Source organism: Miscanthus floridulus, chromosome 10 (genome assembly GCF_019320115.1).
Source record: "Miscanthus floridulus cultivar M001 chromosome 10, ASM1932011v1, whole genome shotgun sequence".
In the NCBI taxonomy this organism is placed as follows: domain Eukaryota; kingdom Viridiplantae; phylum Streptophyta; class Magnoliopsida; order Poales; family Poaceae; genus Miscanthus; species Miscanthus floridulus.
Window position 1 is genome coordinate 81,238,525 of NC_089589.1, and position 18,647 is coordinate 81,257,171.

The window sequence follows — 18,647 nt, forward strand, 5'->3', positions numbered from 1 at the left end:
ACCACCTTTCTCATTCTGTTGCCCACCTTATCTTGTCATGCCATTACATTTTGATGTCTTGTACGGTTTGCAGTTTTAAAAGTCAATGCCAAGAAACATCTAGAAGCTATGATGAAAGAGCGTGACGGCTAGAAGGCACGATGCCTAGAGACCACTGAGGATCGGGACACATGGAAGAACCAGTGCCAGGAAGTGGCAACTGGCATTTTGCCCATCCTAGACCTTATCGACCCGGCTCTCATAGAGGAAGAGCCAAGGACGCCCTAGCTCGGACTAGTCGAGAGATGCAAAAAAGCATGGGGATGGTTCCAAGAGTTCGTGAAGGAGGCGGGTGAGTACATGGGTGCACATGTGCTAAGCATGGTGCATGCCCACTACCCCCTGATCGATCTCAAGTGCCTGGAGGGTGGATACCTAAAGGAGGTAGACCCAGACAAGGCTAAGGAACTTTGGATGGCCCAGCTAGACCTGTCGTCAAAGATAATTTGTGACATTAACCTGTGTGGAGGCAGGACAGCACCTATACAGGGTACGCCATCGATAAGTCAGCTGGGAACGCCATCAGTTGCAAGCCAACCAACAAAGCCTGCGGTCTCGACCAGCCAGGCATCGGCGGGGACATCCCCTTCAGCTTGACCAGCACAAGAGTCCCCGAGACTCAAGTAGGATATCGAAAGCAGCGAGCAGTAGGTGTTGCACGCCCTGACCAGCCAATGTAATAAGCTTAGAGCTGTAGAAGGAGGACATAGTTGTGTTATTGTAAACTTGGGCCTCTTCAGGCAAGCTTGTAATAACGTAACTATATATCATCATAAGCTTGTTTGCTTTGTATAAAACATATTTAAGCTTGAAACTCATGTTGGTGTAACTAAGTGAGAACATGTTAACGTTCTGTTTAGTTGTACCATTTTGCTCGACACATCATCCCAAAAAGTTTGTGTGGTCCTAGTTTGCCATGTGGTTGGAGTGTGAGGTGCATGACCTGTGCACACATAGACATGGACAAGTCAAACCAAGGGGGACCTGCCGATCACCCGTAACATAGAGAGTGGATCCCATGCACGTGTTGGGAGGAACCGGAGATAGGGCCTGCTCTAAAAACCATAGAAGGAGTGGTGGTCGGCTTTTACTGGCTAAGTTAGAATAACCATAAAATTCGAACTAACACATTAGAGTGGTCGGAGAAATCATAATAGCTTTATTGAAGTAAATCGAAAGTACAAGAGGAGTACATATCTCAGTAGTTAAACATAGAAACATCTAAGCTTGTCGATGTGCCACAAGTTTGGTACATCCGTATCGTCCAGGTGAGCTAACCTGTAAGACATTGGTCGTGTGACTTCCTTGATCATGAAGGGCCCCTCCCATGGGGTTGCGAGTTTATGGACACCAGCCTAGTTCATCTTCCACTTTAGGACCAGGTCCCCGACCACAAAGAACCGCTCTTTAATGTTCTTGTTGTAGTACCTACACAAAACAGCAAGGTATTTGGTCGTACGTACACAAGAATCGAGCCGCTTCTCTTCTGCGCTATTCACTTCTAGCTCCCGTACTTCATTGACCTTGCCTTCATCGAAATTCTCTACCCGTGTTAATCTGAAAGCTATATCTACTGGGAGGACTGCCTTAGCGCTGTAAACCATAAAGTATGGTGAGACGCCGGTATTACGACTGGGCTGAGTCCTGAGGCCCTAGACCACTGTTGGTAACTCTTTGAGCCATCTTCCAAGAGCTTTGTCATTTTCTCTATACATCCTCTTCTTCAATGCGTCCAAGATCATGCCATTTGCCCGCTCGACTTGTCCATTAGCTCTAGGGTGCGCCACCGAGACGTATTTCACTACTATGCTCCTTTCATCGTAGAAGTCCCAAAAAGCGTTCCCGGTGAACTAAGTACCCAGATCAGTGATGATGCTGTTGGGTATGCCAAAACAGTGGATGACCTGGTCGAGGAACGTGATAGCCTTTTCTGAGGATGCCTGTACCAAAGGCATGTATTCTATCCACTTAGAAAATTTGTCGATCAGCACAAAGACGCATATAAATTTCCTTGGAGTCGGTTTGAAGGGCCCAATCATATCCAGTCCCCAGCATGTGAAGGGCCAAGAGGCTGGTATTGTCTAGATCTCATGTGCTGGTACGTGGATTCTCTTAGCAAAGAACTAACAACCCTCATAGTGGCAGACTAGCTTCTCTGCATCGGCTACTACTGACGGCCAATAGAACCCTGCTCGGAAAGCCTTATCGACCAGCGTTCTTGAGGCCACATAGTTGTCGTAGGAGCCAGAGTGGATTTGGTCTAGGAGATGTTCGCCATCCTCCTAGGTTATACACTTCATCAAGATTTCCTCCTTTGCGTTCTTGCGCCATAGCTTGCCATCGACGAGCAGGTACTACTTACTACGACGCATCAGGTGCTCGTTTTCTATTCGATCAGTGTAACCACTGCCATCTGTTAGGTACTTGATGAAAGGTATTCTCCAGTTGGGCTCATGAGTGGTCGGAGGCGGCCCATCGGTGTTTGACGCCAGAACCGTAGCCACCAATTGCTGGTCTGGAGGCTTGTCTGCCGTGGAATCTTCCTCTTCGATGGAAGGCATGAGCAGGTCTTGGACAAATATGCCATGTGAGATTTTGGCTTGGGATAATCCTAACTTTGACATTGCATCTGCTGCTTGATTCTTGTCCCAGACCACGTGTATGTACTCAATGCCATAGAACCTGCCTTCTAGCTTTCTGATCGATTTGTAGTATGCATCCATCTTTTCGTTGGTCGTGTCCTAGTCCTTGTTGAGTTGGTTGATGACCAGAGCAGACTCTCCATAGACATAGAGACGTTTAATGCCAAGCTCAACCGCAATGTGCAAACCATGTAAGCATGCTTCGTATTCGGTGGCATTATTAGATGCTGGGAAATAAATCCTGAGGACGTACTAGAGCTACTCCTTGGATGGTGACATGAAAAGGACTCCTGCTCCCGCACCGTCAATGTTGAGAGAGCCATTGAAGTACATCGTCCAATACTCGTTGGATCCCAGAGAGGCAGGCGTGCTTAAGTCTGTCCACTCGACGATGAAATCGACGAGTGCCTGAGACTTGATTGTAGTACGGCTTGCAAATTCCAAGGAGAAGGGGCATAGCTCCATTGCCCATTTAACGATGCGCCTGTTCGCATCCTTGTTGCTAATGATGTCTCGCATAGGGTACTCAGTCATGACCACCACACGGTATCCATCGAAGTAATGTTTCAACTTTCAGGACGTTATCAGTATGGCATAGATCAACTTCTGAATCTATGGGTACCTGGTCTTGGACTTATTAAGTACCTCACTGATGAAATAGATTGGCCGTTGTACCTTGTAGATGTGGTCGGGCTTGTCTCGCTCGACCACCATGGCCATGGAGACCACTCAATTAGTAGCCGCAATGTAAAGTAGGAGTGTTTCATCTTCTCTGGGAGCAGTGAGGACTGGAGGTGATGTAAGGTATTATTTCAACTGTGTGAAGGCAGTGTCTGCTTCCTTCGACCACTCAAACTTTTCGGATGCTTTGAGTAGTTTAAAGAACGATAATCCTTTTTCACCTAATCTTGATATGAAACGGCTGTGGGCGGCCATGCATCCGGTAAGCTTCTGAACATCCTTCACCTTTTTGGGTGGCTTCATGTCCAAGATAGCTTTGACTTTCTTAGGGTTAGGGCGTATGCCATCATGACTAATGATGTTGCCGAGTAGTATGCCAGAAGGAACACCAAAGATGCATTTTTTTGGGTTTAATTTCCACTAGAATGTGTTAAGGGCTACAAAGGTGCGTTCCAGGTTGCCAACAAGGGTATGTGCTTCCTTGGTTTTGACAACTATATCATCAACGTAAGCCTCGATGAGGTCATCTTTTATCTCGTCTTTGAGGTAGGCCTGTATAGCGCGTTGGTAGGTAGCCCCGGCATTCTTTAGCCCAAACAACATGGTCGTGTAGTAGTAGGCGCCGAAAGGCGTGATAAAAGATGTCTTGATCTGGTTGTCCTTTTTGAGAGCGATCTGGTGATAACCAGAGTAGCAATCAAGAAAGGAAAGCAGCTCGCAACCGGTAGTTGAATCTACGACCTTGTCTATGCGAGGTAAGCCGAAGGGGTCCTTAGGGCAGTGTTTGTTGAGATTAGTGTAATCAACGCACATTCTCCATTCATTATTCTTTTTGTGTACAAGAACCGGGTTGGCTAACCACTTCGGATGATACACTTCTTTGATAAATCCAGCTGCCAAAAGCTGTGTAACTTCTACCCTAATCGCCTCCTTTTTGTCATGAGCGAACCGTCGTAGCTTCTACTTGATTGGTTTGGCCTTGCCGTTGTCATTCAAGGAGTGCTCAATCAAGTTCCAAGGTACACCGGGCATGTCGGTAGGTTTCCATGTGAACATATCCATGTTGCTCCTCAAGAACCTAATGAGCGTGTCTTCCTATTTGGGATCCAGGTTGGCCCCGATAAGGGCTATTTTGCTGGGATCACCGTCGACCAGCTGGATCACCTTATGCTCCTTGGACTTGATGTTCTTGCATGGAGCCTCGAGTTCCAGGATCTCCAGGTGGTTAATCGAGGTCTTCTTGGCGTCGAGCATGGTCTCGACCATGCGAATAGAGAGGTCGTGAGCCTTTGCTATTTTGAAACTATCGTCTTCGCAGGTATAAGCTATGTACATGTTGCCTTGGAGGGTTAGAACTCCTTTCTCAGCAGGCATCTTGAGCACCAGATACCTGTAATGAGGTATGGCCATGAACTTGGTGAGCGATGGTCGACCAAGAACAGCATGGTAGGTGCCGTCGAAGTCAGCGACCACGAAGTTGATGTAGTCGGTGCGGAAGTGGTCTAGGGTCCCAAACTGCACAGGTAGCATGATCTGCCCAAGAGGTGTAGAGCTCTGTCCGGGGAGAACACCCTAGAACTATGCCTCATACGGCTTGAGGTCCGCCTAAGCTATCTTCAGGGCGGGTAGACTATTCTTGAACAGTATATCGATGGAGCTGCTGCCATTAATCAGTACTCTATCAAACTGAACCTTGTTGATACAAGGATCAAGGACCAGGGGAAAACGCCCTGGCTTAGGTATTGTGGCCCATTGGTCCTTTCTGCTGAAGGAGATTTCACGGTGAGACCACAGAGGGAGTCGCGGATCGGTGAGGAGGTTGTCGGTGTTGGCCACGTTCAAGAAAGCACGGGCAAGCAGCTTGCATTCTTGTTTCATCTTGATGGACACTTTGCCTCTGATGATGGTGTGCACACGATCGGTTGGCTTGACATACTTGTGATGAGGGTCTACATCGTCATCGTTGTTATCCTCGTTGCACTGTTCCCTTGTGTTGTTAGGCTTGTCGGACATATCCAGAGCCTGTTGACGCGTGTAGATAGACTTGAGAACGCGGTAATTCTCCATGGTATGGTTTGACTTAGGATGGAGCTGGTAGGGCCCTTTCAATGCTTTGGCATAGTCATCTTCGTAGTTACTACGTCCACCACCCTTTTTAACGGTGTTGACCTCGCCGTCGTCTTCCCGAGCACGCTTGCTCCTGTAATCGTCACGGCGATTACGCCGCTGATTACGTTGGTCACGATGGTCACGGGAGTCGTTGTGCTGGTTGCGGCGGTCAAAATTGTCATTTCGACCACGGTTGCCATGGTAGTCGTCATGATGTGGGGGGTGGTCGGAGCATGGAACCCTTGCTGCTTCTTCAATAATTATCTTTTTAGTGTCGTCGGCGTCCGCATATTTCTTAGCGGTGGCCAGGAGCGCTGTGACCGATTTAGGTCTCTTGCGGAGGAGCTTGTCCCTTAGGGCATCATGGAAGCAGAGGCCAGTGATGAAAGCCTCTATTGCCTTGTTGTTGGAGATTGATGGGACCTTGATGCGCATCTCTGAGAAACGCCGGACGTACTTGCGTAGTGGCTCATCTTTTCGATCTCGAATCCATTGCAATGAAGTTATCGATGAAGGCTTGCTTGAGCTCCTGCCAAGAGTCAAAGTAGTTCGCCGACAAGCTGACTAGCCATTAGTGACCTACATGGCCAACAGCGACTGGGAAATAGTTAGACATGACGTGCTCATCAGCCTAGTTATTCATAAGTAGCAATGAAGTTGTCGATGAAGGCTTGCTTGAGCTCCTGTCAAGAGTCAAAGTAGTTCGCCGGCAAGCTGACCAGCCATTGGTGACCTGCATGGCCAACAGTGACTGGGAAATAGTTAGACATGATGTGCTCATCAGCCATGGCTGATCTGCACACAGTTTCATAGAGCATGACCCATAATTCGGGGTTTTCCTTGTCGTCGTACTTCTGAAGTTTCTCGAGCTTGAAATTCTTGGGCCATATGACTTGGCGAAGGTGTGGAGTAAACTGCTTCAAACCCGGTGGGCCATGGGCAGTGTCATATTCCATATGATGATAACTTTCGTGGGATGCTCGGTCGTCGGCTCTTTGGTTGATGCGAACGCGCAGATCACGTCTATCGAGGTAATGGCGGAGATCGTTATTGCTATCGCGGTGATCTCGATTGCAATCTAGATTAGCCCTGTGACCGTGGTTATCACGGCGACTATCGTGGTTGTCTCGGTAGTTATCGTCCCAGACATCGCGACGGTTGTCCTCCCAATGGCGGTTGTCATCCTGGCCAACATCATGGCCACCGTTTCCGCCTTGACGGTTGACTAATGGGTCGTTGTTGCGCAAGCCATGTTGGTTGAGTGGCTATGAGCGACTTGGGTACTGGCGGCTATGGCTTGACTCGACTGAGATGGATGGAGCCTAGGCTTGATTTACAATCTCTGTGGTCTGGGCCATAGCAGCTGTCAGATAGGCTTGTATTTCATCGCGAACTGCTTGGGTTTCCGGGGTGTTGGGTAGCCATTGCATTGTCGCCATGGCAACGGCTATGTTGGCGCTTGGAGTCCTGAAGACCTGTTTGTCCCCACCCTGTTGAAAGCATTGTTGAGGTCGCGTGGCTGGACCCTTATGCGTCGTGCCTCCTAGTCTGCTTCGGCTTCGATTTGCCGGTGATTAAACCGGTCAATATTGCGTGCTTCGCGTGCAGTCCTTTCTTGTTCTGTTTTGCCAACTACCGATGGTTCATCATTGCTAACAACATGGATCAAATCCCCTCGCCTTGGTAGGAAAGACGGGAATTGTGGGAACCCCACGGCATGGTCTGGGATATCTAGATCATATTTGACGCCTTCATCTTCATGATGCTGAAGCTCAGTGTGGACAGATGCATTAGATGCGATGCCAGACGAGGAGCTGGAGTCGCCCTCTTGGACTGTGTGGACGGATCCTTCTTGATAATCTTCAATCCGGATCATGTTGACGAAGTTGCGTGGCTTCGGCCAAGGTTGGTGCATAAAACATAGATCCAAGCGGCGTTGTAGGTTATATGCGTAGCTGGAGGCAGCGTTTCGCAGGCTGTAGGGCTAGACTTGGTGGTTCTCCATCGAGGCTTCATACTCAGAGAGTCAGAGACCCATCGCGAAGGCTGGCCGGCGACGAGCGGAGCACCCTTCAGGAGTAGATATGACCATGAGATCTGTACCAAGTCATGTAGGACAACTGGTCCGAGCTGGTCAGGTAGATCTGTTGTGGGGAGTGGTTACCTGCTCATTAGGTTGACTTTGAATCATACTTACCAGAGCTAGGGTTTCAGCGAGTTTGGTGCCGACCCGATCGATGGAGTCGAGCAGGTCGGTGTTGTCGATCTGCTTCCCTTTGTAGCGGGGAAGCGGATGACGGGTTGTCAGTGTGGCTAAAGATGATGCAGGCGTGGTCGGAGCTAGATCTATCGTGGTCGAAGCCATATCCGTCATGGTCAGAGCCGTATCCGTCGTGGTTGGAGCCGTATCCACCGTGGTCGGAGCCGTATCCACCGTGGTCAGAGCCGTAGCCGATGCAGGTGAAGCAATGGTTGGCGTAGACTGAATCCACGCCTCCTCCGTGGTCATGGCGATGAAGTCATCGGAGCTGGTCGTCCAGGTGATCTGGCCGACGGTGAATGTGAGGCCATTCGGCGTAGCCATGGAGCCGGAGATGATGACCATCTTGTTTGCTTGGAGAGTAGTACGCACACCCCCTACCTAGCACGCCACTATCGACGAAATATAGTTGGCAGTCTACCTAGGGGTATGCCCAGGGTAGTAGATTATCAACAGACAGATGCGCAAGCCACAAACAAGATGGTGACGCAAGATAGGCACGAGGTTTTATCCAGGTTCGGCCGCTAAGAAGGCGTAATACCTACGTCCTGCGTCTGATTTATATTGCTGTATGTCAATGAGAGATGTTTTTTAGAGGGGTCCCCTGCTCGCCTTATATAGTCCGGGGGGCAGGATTATAGATCTGGGAACTAATCCTAGCCAGTTACAATTGCCATATGTGGCCAGATAAGGATTCCTATTCTAACCGACTAGAATCTTGCTTGATCGCCAAATCTGCCTTGACTCCTTGCGTGGGACTCCGAACAGGTTGGCCGAGCCGAGCGTCGTCTTTTGGTGGACCGGACCCACTGATCTGGGCCAGCCCAAGCCTAGCCGTAAGGGTATAGGGGTTAATACCCCCACACTTATCAGTAAGAGGCTTAGAACCTGCAGCTAACAACTAATCTCAATTAGACTAAACATCTACACAAGCATCACAAAAGACAAACAATTACAATTAACTTAGTCATTTCCTGCTATAAAAAGTAGCTATTTATTTTGGCTATATCTGAAGTTCTACTCAACCAAAAACTACAATCTTGGACTTTATAGAAAGCTTATAAAACTGCCTACAACTTTCTTATAGTCATCTTGAGATGATTCAATGGCTATCAAAGTCAAACAAAGCAATTTCTTAGATCTATCCAGAAATTCCAGAGAATAAGCATTTCTGGAGACCAACTTCTAACAGCTATAACTCTCAAACCATTTAGCCTATTGCCATGAAAATTTCACACATGCAATATAAGTAAGTTATCTACAAGTTTGTTATAGACAAGATTCACAGCAAACAAAATTCTACCCATGCAATTTACTTAACAACCGAAACTGTCCAAACAGTCACTAAAATTGAATTATAGAGCAATTAATATTTCACTGCATACAAGTAATCAAATTTGGGCACAACCAATAGTACCAACAGTTCATAGGCATCATACACACTATAGAAAACATGATGGTCAAGCCCAAATAAATTATTTAAATGCCTTTATTAATTTATTTGGACACTAAGGTGAAATAAGGAAAATATATCAAAAGTGCATAATAAATTCTGAGCAAATTACAGTATCCTACATATGTCACCAAAAGTCTACTGTTCAAATTTCATGCCATTTGGATAAGTATATCCATCTCTACAAAAATGACAAGTTGCATAGGCTTATTTCAGCAAAAATAGTTTAGCCTAGTGAAAAGTGTCAAACAATAGAATCCATATTTTTCTTACATTCATCCTAGTACCATATCACTGTGTAAAAATTTGCATGGTCATTAGTTATATAGTTTTACCCCATTTATTTTCACAAGAAACTAGCAATTATTTAGGATTAAATAGGAAGACCATACTCCAAATATGCTTATTGTAGGTTTAGTATTTTTCTTAGCTAGAGCATGTCAACACAAGATCAGCAAAATTAGAATCACAATTTTATCACTTTCCTAGCTCAAGTTATGCATTTTACAAGATTGAAAATAATTTAAAAGCACTTATATAACTCAATTGAATTCTCTCAGAAAACATCCCAAACAGTGGGTTTCATATTTTTATCAAATAGTACACTTCATGATGAATCTAACAAAATTTGGTTCACTTAATTTGGACAATCCTAGCTCAAGATATGAATTTTTTAAACATGTATTCAAATCTGTGAAAACAAATAAGAAAATCAAAGAATCACTCAGACTGATAGATGGGGCCCGTGGTCAACAGGGCCTGCTTGTCAGCGAAACCAAAATAGAGGACGATGTTTGACCGGCGATAGCTCACCAACGGCGAGGTCTCCGGTGATGAGGTTACCACCGTCGTGTTCCTCTTGTTAACCCACACCCAGGGGTACCTCACGTGGCTCGATGGCTCACCGGAGCAAGCTCTCCGATGAGCATGGCGGACGGTGGTGGTTGCGCGGTGGTGCACCGGCCATCTCTAGCCATGGCAGGCTCCAACGAGGATGGTCCTACCTCTACGCTAACCAAGCATAGCTCTAGAGCAAGATCTGGCCATGGTCAAGTAGTGGGGAAGCTCGACCGCATGCATGGCGGCACGGCGGGGGCCCAGTGCACGGTGGCGACGCTTGCTGTTCCGACAAACCGACAGTGAGAGGTGGGTCTCCATCTTTGCGGTAGGAGCTAGCATTCGTGGCTATGCAAAAACACCTTCGAGCGGGGGATGGCGAGACCTAGGGGCTGCTGGCCACAGCGAGCTCGAGCTCGCGGCCATGGCAGGCACGGCGGGAGCGGCGACGCATTCCTGCGTGACAGTGGCAGTAGCAATAAAATGGATGGTGGATCTAGATTTTAGGACCTATGGTGAAGACCAAATGAGGGAGAGAGTGGAGATGCATGGGTTGTGGCTGGCCTCACTTGGGTTTGAGCGGCTACAATGGCGGGTCAAGGTGGTAGAGCGAAGCAAGGTGGAGCTATTGGTGCGGGTAATTTGGAAATGGAGTGGTGACGGCTGCATGCGAGGTTGTGGGCCTACCGACCAGGGCTCCTCTGCCTAGCGCTCCTTGCCGAGCTGGTACCTTTAGTCACAAGAGGAGGGGGCAGAAGCTACTTTATGAGCAGCCCTCGCCACTAGTGTTTCTCCGTCCTCCTAGTCGTCTTCATCGTCGCTGTCGATGAAATATGATCGGTAGTCTATTGAGGGGTATGCCCACGGTAGTAGATGAATCGATGGAGGTGCACATGATGGGAACTAGATGGTGACACAGAATGTAAGAGATAGCAATTTAGGCAGGTTCAGGCCATCAGCTTGATGTAATACCCTACGTCCTGTGTCTTTGGTGGATTGTATTATGAGATGATGAGATGAAAATGAGAGGGGTCCCTACCCGCCTTATATAGTTTGGGGGTAGGGTTATAGGTCGGTTGTATCTATCTTGATCGGTTACATGATAAACATAAGGACTACGATATCTAGCATATCCGATTAGATTCTCCTTTGTCATCAAGGATGCTTCATGCAGGGTTGCAGCATATGCCGACCTGTGTCGTGCCCTGTGCGGCTTGATCTTGTGGGTTGGGCCTCCCTTGGTGGCTCGGCCCATGTATAGCACTATGGGTATTAGGGGTTATACCCCCACAGCTAGTCCTTGAGCACCTTGTATCTGCTGAGCAACATCGTCTTGAGCTTGTTCGAGCAGTTCATCATGTAGTCGATCACTAGAAGCAGGCGTCCAACCAGTTCATTTGGGAGCCAAGCTATTGAATCAGACATCCAACCAGTTTAACTGGGTGTCGAGTAGTTAGAACATGCATCTAGCTAGTCCAACTAGGAGCCTAGCTCAGACTCACTTGAAGGTAAGCTTTATCAGAAGGATGTAAGGAGCTCAAGTAAAAAAACTGAAGCCTTCACCTTAGGTGAAGTGTGCCCACTTAGGTTCTGGGTGGCGAAGTTGGACGCTTAGTGTCTCTGACTTAGTCAGCGCAGAGGAACATAGTCCCTCATGTGCAACAGTAGGTGCTTAGCATCCATGCCTTAGGCAAAAAGGAGGCTCTTAGAGCCAAGCATAGAACTTGCCATCCATGACTTAGTCATGTAGGAAAACATTGGGTCCTAGAGATAAGCACATTCAGCACAAGGTAAAGTGTGCCTAGTTAGTCCCCAAGCCTAACAGTAGGTGAAGTATTCATATGGTGCCAGGGTAAAAACAATAGACTCTAGATGTCAAATCAGTCCCTAGTTTAGCTGGAAACCAATCCCTAGCTTAGCTAAGAAAATCTAGCATAGAAAAAATAGTGCAGTCATCGTAAGATGACGTGTACACACGTAATCCCTGAGCCTGCTAGAAGATTGAGGAGAAATCTTATAGCAGGATCAAAGAATTTTAATGAAAGCTTACCAACATCATCTGCCATGTACTTATTAAGACCTCGAATGTGCTGCCCAAGATCAGCACCCTGATTCAAACAGCATGGAGCAACTTGATAGCACACTGATAAGACATAGCAAAATCTAACATCCAAAGGAGTCCCTAGCTTAGCTAGCGATTCTTGTATAAAGAAACCAAACACTAAGGAGTCCCCAACTTAGCTAGCGATGCTTGTACGAAGAATCTAAACACCGAGGAGTCCCCCGCTTAGCTAACGATGCTTGTACAAAGAATTTGAACACCGAGGAGTCCATAGCTTAGCTGGCGAGCCCCCTAGTGTAGCTGATGATGAAGCAATGAACAATCTGACCAGCTGGTTAGCGAAGAAGCAAGCACCGACCAGTCGGTCGGCAACGAAGTGAGCGCTGAGTAGAAGTGAGCACCGAACAGTCCAACCAACTAGTCAGCGATGAAGTCCATAAACCTAGCGATCTGACTAGTTGATCAGCGGAGAAGTCTGAATGCCAAGTGGTGAGACCACCCGGACGATGATCCTTCTGACCTTCCCAGGTGATCTAGTCCCTGAGCGTAAAAAATAAGCTCATTGACCGAGCCTGGTCCCTGCTCGGTGAATAAGAAAACAAGACGGAGTATATTAGGATAAACTTATGAAAGGATCCTATAGCTCGCCGAGCAGTTGGAGATAAACATTATGTTTATTTAAAGTTTGCTCATATTTTAAATATGAGTAAGTTTTCTTTCAGTTAGTGTAAACACTAAGTGTTCTTTTAGAGATGCATTTATATTTAATATAAATCGCTCCGAGCAGTTAGTTTGTGATTGAGCTCCCATTCCTGGTTAGCTCATAAACCGTAACGTGGAGCACTGGAGCTCATGTACGTGTAGGAAGACAAGCGTCACCGAGGAGTCACTACCGACCACCCATAACGCAGAGGGATGATGCTCATACATGTGTAGGGAGAAGCCAAAGATAGGGCCGTCTCTAGAAGCACAAACGTAAATGTGGCTGTTCGAGGAGCCATTGAGGCAAAAGCGTATGTCATCTTTAAGATGGTATACATGGAGAAAAGTCATTTGGAGAATAATCATGGAGAGAACAGTATGGAGAAACGTCATGGCAAAAACCTTATTAAATGTAGATATAGGAGAGGTACTTATCTATAGACAGAATGTCTGGTCGGTAGCGACGAAATTGCCCGGCCCTTGAACTTTTTGGCCTGTCGTCATGGCAGCGGTCATGATCGGCATAGCGCCGTTCTTTGTGGCAGACATCACTATGACATGATAGGCGGTCAGAGCGAATAGTTTGGGCTACATCGTCCTTGTATTACTGGTCGGCCTTAGGCAGATTAGATTCTGGGAGATCATTGACGTAGTCGCATTCGATTACTCGGGTGGCTCGCTTGGCGGCTAGCTTGATGGGTCAGTTGATGGCTTGGACGACTCACTTGACAGGTTGGATGGCTCTCTTAACAGGTCGGACGGCTCGCTCAGTGGCTTGGGCTCCTCCTAATACTCCATCGTGGTGTTGAACTTGGGGACATCCGGAGCTACGTCGCCTAGATCTTGTGGTCTTGCGTGGCAAAGGACCATGAGAACAGTTGCAGCGCCTCCGAGCAGGTGACATCCTTGCTCGATCATTGAAACAGAAATAGCTGGCAATGTAACTCGAGTCTGACTTGAATGCATGTATGCTGCTTGATGCCGTACATGCAAGCGTTAATGCATGTATGTTCAGAATCTTGATTACTTTATTTAGCCTCCATGGTTGCTGTCGCTGGTGGCGTCATGCCCTGGGACATCATGCTCGATGATTCTGATCAGGAAAGCGGAGCCTTCCCTTGGCTAGATTCTAGTATGTGGCTGTAGATCCATCAAATTCTCATGCATGTACTATTTGGTATAGTGCTGCCACTAAGATCTAGGTGCTGGCTTCTGACCTTAGAAAGTGTGATGGCACCAGGCTATGTCATGCATCAGCCAATGAATGAATCACATCTGACATGAACTCCTACTGGCGCCGATCATTGTGGCCACCGCTTGACTCCTTAAATCACCGTCGGATGCCCGAGTCATCGCGGACGATGCCGATGAAGAGAATTCTCATCTAGTTCTTTATGGGATCAGCACACACACTACTGACCTGACGCATCACTGTCAATGAAATATGGTCGGTAGTCTACTAAGGAGTATGTCCATGGTAGTAGATGAATCGGTGGAGGTACGTGTGACGGGAACTAGATGGTGACACAGAACACAAGAGACGCAATTTAGGCAGGTTCAGGCTATCAGTTTGATGTAATACCCTACGTCCTGTGTCTTTGATGGATTGTATTATGAGATGAGATAAAATGAGGGGGTCCCTACTCACCTTATATAGCTCAAGTGGTAGGGTTATAGGTCAGTTGTATCTATCATGAGCGGTCACATGATATGTGTTTATAAGAAATACAATATCTAGCATATCCGATCAGATTCTCCTTTGTCATCAAGGATGCTTCACGCAAGCTTGTGGCGCACGCCAACCTATGCCATGCCCCGCGTGGCTTGATCTTGTGGGCTAGGCCTCCCCTGGTGGCTAGGCCTCCCCTAGCGGCTCGACCCTTGTATAGCCCTATGGGTATCCGGGGTTATACCCCCACAGTCGCTCTCCAGCCTACTGATGTAATTTCGGTGCTTGCGGGGCGGGGAATCGCTGATGCTTATCTTGCCATCAATGCAAGGTGGTGTTGCAGCCTTCCTCTTCTTCTTAGCGGCTGGTGCCTCCTAGAGCAGTTGTTTGCCACTCCGTAGGTTGTGCCGATCTAGACTAGGCGTGGCCTCTCGCTCATCAGGGGAATCCAATGGCTCACCGCCGCCACCCATCGCCCTAGCTATCTCCACGGTCCCTCACGGCCTCTTGCCACTCTCCACACTGGTCGGCTAGTCCAAATTCGGTACCTCCAAGACATAAACATCCCGGTCCTGCACGACAACAAGTTGTTGAAGTCAAGTATACATCAAGGACATAAAGGAATTACTAGCTAAGCCAGTTGGGTCTACTTACTTGTGGGTGCGGATGACTCAAGCTATACGGCCTTTGCTAGTGTCTGTTCCCCAGCAACGTGTTGGCTATGGAGAATTTTGAAGCCCATTCGCCAATCTTGTTGTTTGTCAGCCTTTCGGGTGCCGCCCCACAAAATATGCATCCCGGTACTCATACGCGGGGTGTTTACTCTCTCCTTGTATGGATGGATCCACTGGCCAATGAAATTGAGTGTCGCACTGACCCCATTGATGTCAGTATCAGCAAGGATGTCCAGCAGCTCCTCCACCTGATGCATTTCATTGATGTTCAGCCTCGCCGTCCAGTTGGGGTTCGGTCTTGCCATGTTGTCAATGTCCGTAGAAATGCCATCTTCCACATTTTTCGATAAAACCACCTCGATTTTGACCCTTTCATCAAGGTGTTCAGCGGGACTATCTTGTACTCGGACGCCATGCCATCCCGTAGCACAAGATATGCCCCGCCCACTATTTTGGAGCCAGCGAAGGATTTGAGTGGAAGAAATAGCGGAAAAGATTGAAATGCGAATCTATACCGAGATAGGCTTCACATAGATTGATGAAAATGGAAAGATGAAGAATGCTATTGGGATTCATATGGACAAGGGTAATCCCATAATAATCAAGCAGCTTACACAAAAAGGGATGAGCAGGTAATCCAAACCCTTGACAGCCAAAATCCTCAAAGATGACTAGTTGGCCATCATGGGGGTTGTGAAAATGCAAATGAAGATTGCAAAATACAAATTGAAAAATGAAGAATGAAAAATGCAAATTGAAAAATGAAAGATGAGATAACTACCGATTTACTTATCGGCAAGGGCTCCTTGTTTTAAGTCCTTGGAGCAGGACTTCTCCGTCTTGTTCATTCCTCAGCCCGAAGATGGAGACCGAGGAGTGTGCACCTCCTTCACCCGCCAAACCTGTTCGGGTTTGGATTATGGTTTTGGTTCGATGGGTTTATCCTCCTTCACTTGTTCGGCCTTCTTGGCCTGTTCGCCCTTCTTTTGGTTCCCTTGGAGCTTTGTTGGGCGAGACCTCCTTTTGGGATGGGCTGTCTTAACCTATTTGTTAGCTTTATAACCATTGAAAGCTCATTTTACCTTCCATCTTGGGAATTGGAAGTGGATTTGGTCTAATCCCACATAGATGACTACGCTCGTGGTGTGGAGGAATGACCTTCCTAGGATGAGGGGAACTTCCTCATTGGCTCCCATGTCTAAGATGATGAAGTCGACGGGGACATAGTCATCCTAGAATTTCACCAGGATGTCTCTACTAACCCCTCCGGGAACCGGATTGTTTGATCCACCATCTATAAGCGAACATATATATGTAGGGCACAAGGGTCCCCCTAGCAAATTATCATAAGTTACCTTGGACATGATGTTGACGCCCGATCTAGGGTCGAAGAAGGTGTTGTGGAAGGTCTGTGGTCTGAATCTTCCTTCTTGGTGATGAAGGGACGATCGAGGAGATAGGCCCAATTTGATCGGAGCGGAGGCTTAACGTACTTTGTTGTGACCAAGTTTATAGTTTCAATTGGATCCCCAGGTTTCCTAGGGATCTTACCTTGTTCGAAGTATGGGACAGTGGCCGTGGCGGTAATTAAGCTAATTGTGTTTCTAGCATTTTATAAAAACTCAATTGATTTTTAACGACAAAGGAAAAGTTGTCCATTTTCTCACTAAGGTTTTCAAGTATCTTATCATTAGCCAACATCATTTTATTAATGCTATCACTGATTTTAGACTAGCTTAAGACAAGATCTTTTTAAAGAAGGCTGGTTATTATAAGAATTATTGAAATTATTATTGTAACCATTACCTTGGTAGAAGGGGCATCAATTCCATCCTCCTTGTTGTTGGGATCGGTACCCATTGTTGTCATTGTTGTTGATGTAGTTCACGTCTTCCCTTGTTTTGGGACAATTGTTGCCCAAATGATCATCTTCGCCACATACCTCACACCAGGGGTCTACTTCAACGGCTCGTGCGGTGGCGTGGAGTTGGATGGCCTCTTATTACTTTTTAGAACCTTCTTCAATCTTCTTCATCAAGAGGTCCATCTTGGTAGAGAGCATGTCCACCTCATGAACGGTGTGCATACCTCTCTTCTTTCGCTGGAGGCGCTCTTTGTTCCATCCTTGGTTGACCACCATCTTTTCAGTGAGGTCTTTAGCATCCTTCACATTGTGTTGAAGAAATGCTCCTCCAGTAGTAGCATCCAAGTGACTATGGGCCATGCCAGTTAGCCCATGGTAGAAACCTTGGATTAGGAGCCAATCTTCTATCCCATGATGAGGATAGGCATGAATGTACTCCTAGAGATGCTCCCATGCTTCAGGAATCAACTCATCAAACTATTGTTGGAAGCTAGAAATTTTCCCATGAAGGGCGTTGGTCTTGCCCATCGGGAAAAACTTCTTGAGGAATGTGTTGCTGCACTTCTCCCAAGTGATGGCTTCATCCTTGTTGGCGTAGAACCATTGCTTCGCCTTCCTAAGCAAAGAGAACGGTAAGAAGCGAAGGCGGATGGTGTATGATGTCACACCCTTGACGGTGAAGGTGCCACACACCTCCAAAAAGTGTTGAACGTGGGCATTGATGTCCTCATGAGGTTTCCCACAAAACGGGTTGGCTTACACCATGTTGATAAGCACAGGCTTAAGCTCAAAAGTGGCATCCCCCAAGTTGAATTTGGGTCCCATGGCCACATTAGCGGTTGACGGGGGCGAGTAGTTGGAGATCATCCTTTGAGCCACAACTTCCTTAGGTAGTGGTGCAGAGCCTCCTTCCTAGAACGGATTCAAGTTCTAGATGAACCCTTGAGGGGGAACTTGATGGCATCTACTTCTCCTCCATAATTTCTCAGGATCTTTAATGAAATTTCTCAGCAATTGGAAACCACATATACACTGTCTTGCTTCACGATAATGGGAAACAAAGACAGGGTTAAGCCCCTACACTAATTGATAACTAATTTGATGGTAAATTCTGGATTCAAATTTACTAAAATTCCTAGGCTGATGCTTTCCCTGACAACGATGCCAGAAATGCTTGTTGGTATTTCTTATGTCTATTGGATAATTCTGCAAGTTCACAGAATATACCACTGTAGCACTTCACCTAGGAGTATTCCAAGGTATCGTTATTTATTTTATCCCAAGGAAAAGCGGTAGCTAGGAATGATAATAAAAGAGAGATCCTTATATGCCACAACTTAGTATCAAGTAGTATAAGTGGGTAAATGGAATATGATAGGAAGGGATGATGATGCAACAAGCCAAGATAAAGATAAATAAGATAACTAGTAAGTATAGCTAGGTAGGAGGACAACGAGAGAGTAAAGGACTCCTGTATTTCTAACTTTATTCCTGTAACTTAGTCGAATCACACAACTGAGGCACACAAATTGATACCTCACAACAAGTATGCTAGGCGATAGGCAAACAATAGGGAGTGAAACCCTATCCGATACGACTACTTTTTTATGGAGGCCTTACCTTTTAAGAACTTGCCTACAACACGTGGTGGGCTA

At 46.9% G+C, this 18,647-nt stretch overlaps 1 non-coding gene across 1 annotated transcript; it reads left to right on the top strand.

Moving 5' to 3' along the window:
* The first annotated feature begins 17,398 nt into the window (after positions 1-17,398).
* Positions 17,399-17,505, top strand: LOC136490515 (small nucleolar RNA R71). The gene has a single exon (XR_010767794.1). It is a non-coding gene; the product is annotated as a small nucleolar RNA R71 (small nucleolar RNA).
* Positions 17,506-18,647: the final 1,142 nt, after the last annotated feature.